Source organism: Physcomitrium patens, chromosome 10 (genome assembly GCF_059467195.1).
Source record: "Physcomitrium patens ecotype Gransden chromosome 10, ASM5946719v1, whole genome shotgun sequence".
In the NCBI taxonomy this organism is placed as follows: domain Eukaryota; kingdom Viridiplantae; phylum Streptophyta; class Bryopsida; order Funariales; family Funariaceae; genus Physcomitrium; species Physcomitrium patens.
In genome coordinates this window covers 16,912,846-16,918,266 of record NC_143419.1, presented here as the reverse complement: position 1 = coordinate 16,918,266, position 5,421 = coordinate 16,912,846, and the positions used below count along the sequence as shown (strand labels likewise).

General features: G+C 31.9%; 1 non-coding gene across 1 annotated transcript; it reads right to left on the bottom strand.

The window, feature by feature from the left end:
• Nucleotides 1–3,390: 3,390 nt before the first annotated feature.
• On the bottom strand, nt 3,391–3,472 carry TRNAS-AGA (transfer RNA serine (anticodon AGA)). The gene has a single exon. It is a non-coding gene; the product is annotated as a tRNA-Ser (tRNA).
• Nucleotides 3,473–5,421: the final 1,949 nt, after the last annotated feature.

The window sequence follows — 5,421 nt, the reverse complement described above, 5'->3', positions numbered from 1 at the left end:
GATCTACAAAATGTATACAACCTAGTTCTTATAAAAAAAAAGATTTAAATAGAAGACAAAGTTTTGAATTCCGTATAGATATTTTGTATACAATGTCATGTACTTTGCAATCACAAATGCTCTAAATACTATTCAATATCTAATGAATAATGTCTTTTGTGAGCTTTTGAATGATTTTTTCATCTATTATATAGAAGACATTTTAATGAACTCTTAGAACATAGGAGAGCATGAACTTTAAATTCATTGTGTATTACAAAAACTAAGAAATGTAAGATTGTATGCTAAAATAAAAAAGTGTAGGTAAAATTTAAAGCATGAATTTGAGACCGTTTCTAGAAAATATTATATTTTTTAAAATTCTTTTTAAAAATACTAACTTAATTAAAAAAAAATTCCATAAGTTTTATAGGTTTAATAAGAATGTAAGAAATCCTTAAATAACAACAACAGTAATAATAATATTTTAATATTTTAAACCACAACTTCTTACCTATGTCAATTTTTATTGAAATTTTGATAAATTAACAAATTTAACTTTATACGTAGATGCTTTAAAATATATGCTAAATAAAATTCAAATTAATTCAAAAAAAATAAACATATTTTATATAGAAATTTAATTCTTAAAAGTGCATTATAAAAAAAAATAAAACATACATCAAGTAAAAATATATATATGTATATATATATATCCATACAAATACTTTCATACTACAATGTCAGTACTATTATTACTGTAAAATAATTATGATTATATATATATATATATATATATATATATATTGAAAGGTAAACCATAAGGCTTAAAAATTAAAATAATTGATTATCTTTGAAAAATTAATAATTAATTAACATAATAAAAAGAATAAGTCTACTATTGCAATAATTGGGGTTACAATTAGAATACAAAGTAAGGAGAAGTTTTGAACATTTATATTGATGGTCCAAGAATCAAATAAGATTTTAATATAATAAAATAGATAACAATTACAATAGATATATATCTATGATATACAAAAAGAAACAAAGATTTTTGTTGATTGAGTCAAACTTTGGTTAAGTAAACATACTTAGCAATAAACTTGTGGTCTTGAAGTTACAATTTAAGTCAATAATTTTTAGAAGAGTAAAATGAATTAACCTAATTAATTAAAGTACCAAATCAAAGAGAAAATAAGTGATATTTTTGTAAAGAAGTTACATTAAAAAACTTATTATAAATCAATTTTGAATTTAAATAAGAAATCACACACTTAATTTTGAGTGAAGAGTGACGTGCTACTTGCCTTTATAAAGGCACAATAAGAGCTTAATAAAAAAAAAGTTGTAGCATCATAAAAGATTACTCCAAAGCTATATTTTTTTGAATAATATAGAAGTGGATACAAAGCCAAAAGTAAAGTACTATGGCCAACTATTATAGATATAATCAATACTTGTATTTATAAAAATAAAAAGAATTAAATAGAAGTAAGTAAAATTAGATAATTTTGATAATATCTTATAAAAAAGTTTCTTAGAAGTTTCATAGGTGTGGATTTGTTTATATATATATATATATATATATGTATGTATGTATGTAATTGATAGGTTGAAAACTTAGCTAACAACTTAGTCACATATTGTACGTATTAATAATTTGTCATACAAGTTGGCTATATTTTGTATATATTGGCGATTTAAGGTACACATTGGCTAAGTTTTGCATATATTAGCAAGTTATGGTATAAATTAGCTATATGTGTATATATAAAAAAACTTGACTTTTAAGTTGGACTCATGTCAAAGGTTTTATAGAACATTGCCAAATAACTCCTAATTAGATAGTATATATGGAGCCAAGACTGAAGCTTTTGTCACTCTTGTTAATGTCTTCTTTATTCTTAATCTTATTTTAAAAGTCTCTAGTATTCTTGTCTTTGAGAATAGACATTCCAATTTAATACTATACTATCTTTGAGTAATTGTTTAGTCTTTTCTAAAAACACTAGAGAGTATTGATGTTTTGGTTATTTTTTATTCATGTCTTTGATACCAATTCAACCTTGAAGAAAGAATAAATGGTTATATGTTGAATAAAGTGAGGAATATTAAATTTAATTAAAAAATAATAATGTGAAGTAATATATTAGAATAATAATGTGCAAGTCAAAGCAAGTAAAGAGTACCTTTGGTCAAATAGAATGGTGGAGACTACATATAAATCAACTCCTTTTATTAAGCTTTGCAATGGTTTACTTATCTAAAGATGTATCCATCCATCAACAATAATGATTAATTACGTTCAATAGATAATATGTATTAATTGATATTTGAGGTTATTTTTTTAGTATTTAGAATATGTTACTAATGAATCTCCAATCAAATCAATTACATTTATCCAACTAAAAGTACCACAAGGATATATTCATAGATATTGTGTGGTGGCTAGACGACCACCTCAGCTATGTATTTGCATTTAGAATATCAATCCAGGTTAAGGCAAGTGGAAGCACCAACCAATTCCCCAAGTAGCACAAATAAGCCCACCTAGATCCATCAATAGGTTGACTTGCTAAGGTCACAAATCACAACCTTATATATGTGACCTCACTTGAGGAAAAAGGAAGAATTTTTCCACTTAATCATCCAATCCTCCTGGCTATCTGCTTACATTGATCTTCAATAAACTGTTTACTGTTTTTAATTATATAGTAACATCTTGTTTTTATTCATGCTCACTGATGTGCAGACCATGTCACAATATCCAATTCTTTTGCCTCCTTAATCCATGTTCGAGGCCAAAAGAATTGCAACAGCCATGGTCCAAACAAAGTGCTTATTAAAGTATCCCAAGCAACCAGGTGAATTCCAAGTACTAAAAGACAATGGCCAACAAAAGAGACAAGGATGAGAGGTTTTGGGGGGGAAAAGAGGAGGAGGCTGAGAACGAGAGTGGAGGTCGAAGTAGGTGGGAGACGATGGGGAGATGCAAGCCATAGAGTGAAGTGAAGAAAATCTGTATGTTTGTGTTTGCGGTAGGCATAGTAACGGAGATTGGTTGCAGATTGCATGAGCCGTAGAAATGAATGCGTGCCGTTTGGCAGATCGAAAGGCCGGTGTAGGGTACAATGCTTGTAGAAAGTAGAAAGCCTTGGGTGTCTAATATTCTGTGTTATCCGAGAGTCGCCGACTGCCATTGTGCCAAACCCGGATGGATATCAGTGGTGGCTATTATAGTGAGTATTACCATGATGTGGTCCAAAGACGCACGAATACATCCAAACGAGAACTTCGACAATCCTTGGCAGAGGTGGCGATACCCAGATCTGCCCGATGGTTGAAGGCACGACAAAAAGATGGAGCTTTTTACAGAATGTCAGGATCTTCCCCTGCTCCGCGAACGATCGTGCTCAGCAGGATTCGAACCTGCGCGGGCAGAGCCCACATGATTTCTAGTCATGCCCGATAACCACTCCGGCATGAGCACTGCGCGTCCCAGTCTGCATCCGTTTACATCTCTCAACCATACTCATTGTGTCTTTGTCCATCTCATCATGGCGGTGGCCAATTGCCTAACGGTCGTTTAATTCAGCCCTAGTGACATGGCTCCAACCTTTCCTTTTCAAGCACTGACTGCAATTCCATTCACCTTCTCTTCTGCTCGCCCTGGAAGCACCGCAATTCCTTCAGCACACTAGTCGGACCTACCACGATATTCGCCGCTGGGCCTCGAACCACTCCAGCTTGCTTGAACATCTCACCGCAAAACCCGTGCATGTCACGTGTTGTCATGAACCTCACCGAACACGGAACTCTTCGGATGAGTGACTCTCTGCACTAACTCACGATTCTCGCAACTCGACTCGCGGTGCACACATGCAATGCTTACAGGAACACCCGAGTTGAAGCAACTGCGTCATGCTACGCTCCGTTACTGGACTGCACTGCATCGTTGCGAAGGAACGTGGCGATACAGTAACCTCGTAAAATGCCCTGAGGCCACGGGAGGGTCCAGGTCTCTCCCAGTATCAACCATTTGGCCTCCGCGAGAGGATGCTCAGCCTGTTGCTGCGCACTGTGCAGCTTGGTCCGGTGGAATTTGCGGGAGGTCGCCTTCGGCTCTGCAGGTGATACCAATGTAGGCGCAATGTCTAGTTTACTTTGTTAGGTCCGCCATTCCTCCGCCAAGATGGAACGACGTGGTATCCCTGAAGTGAATGCTGTCCTGGTTCACGGCATCCCACATTCCAAACATCCTGCAGGTTTGAAGTCTTGCCCTTAAGCTTTGGTATTCTCAGGACTCAAATGCCTTGTCCTTGCCGGTTGTTGGCTTGAATGTAGGTGTTCCGTGTAAATATTTCCATCCTCTACCTTTTGTATAAAAGAGACAGTTGCCGAACTCTTTTATTCCGCTTGGTGTAACAGATTTCCAAGAAAGAACTCAATCACCATCTGTTTTAGTTTTTAATTTATTTAAAATTAAATTTGATTAATTTTTTAAAAATATATTAACAATGTTTTAATTTTAATTTTTTTATATAAACTTTAAAATTTCTTATAAGTACACGATTTATATTCATACTGAAAAAAACCTAAATTTTCAAATTGTGTGCAAGTTATTGTAGACTTAATACATTGACTCCATAAAATTACAACACTATATTGTTGATTTAAGAACTTCATATTTAAGCAAGTAAAGTTATGAGTCTTATTAAATTTGATTTATAATATGTATAAAATTGTTTACATACTACCAAAAGAAGCAATTGAAAAAACTCATTTTATGCAATTTTTCATGTTACAATGGAAGAATCTGAAAGTGCAAGTTTATTGAAAAAAAATTAAATTTTATGAAATGGCTGAAATATTATATTTAAGCAAAATATTGTAAGAAGAAGCTATTGCTTTTAATAATACTTACAAGACTTGTCTTAATAAGAATGTCAAGTGAAAGAAGTTCAATATAAATATTGAAAGCCTGGTTGATACTATAATGTCAATTATTATAAAAAAAATAACTGGATAAAAATCTACTAAATTAAAACAGATTATATTCATCTAAGAAGGTTTGGCATTAAAGACCATATTAAATCACAGTTATTGTATAAATTAGGATTGACATTAATAATAGATCAAGTGTCAAATAACATTATCAAATATGGAATTTAAACTAAATAAGAATACATAGCTAAAATACTTTCAAATGTCTCTTTTAGCCAATTTAGAGCCCCATCAATTAGCTAGGACAACAATATGTATGTACTTGGCAATAAATGCTACAATGATATTATTGTGTAATTGTATATAACAAAGTCAATCTTGTTGTAGCTATATAATCAAAACATGTACTAAACATAGAAGAAAGAATCTTCAATTCTTATCATCACATGAGACATGATTAGTAGGTTTTTTAGAACAAAAATAAATCCAATCTCT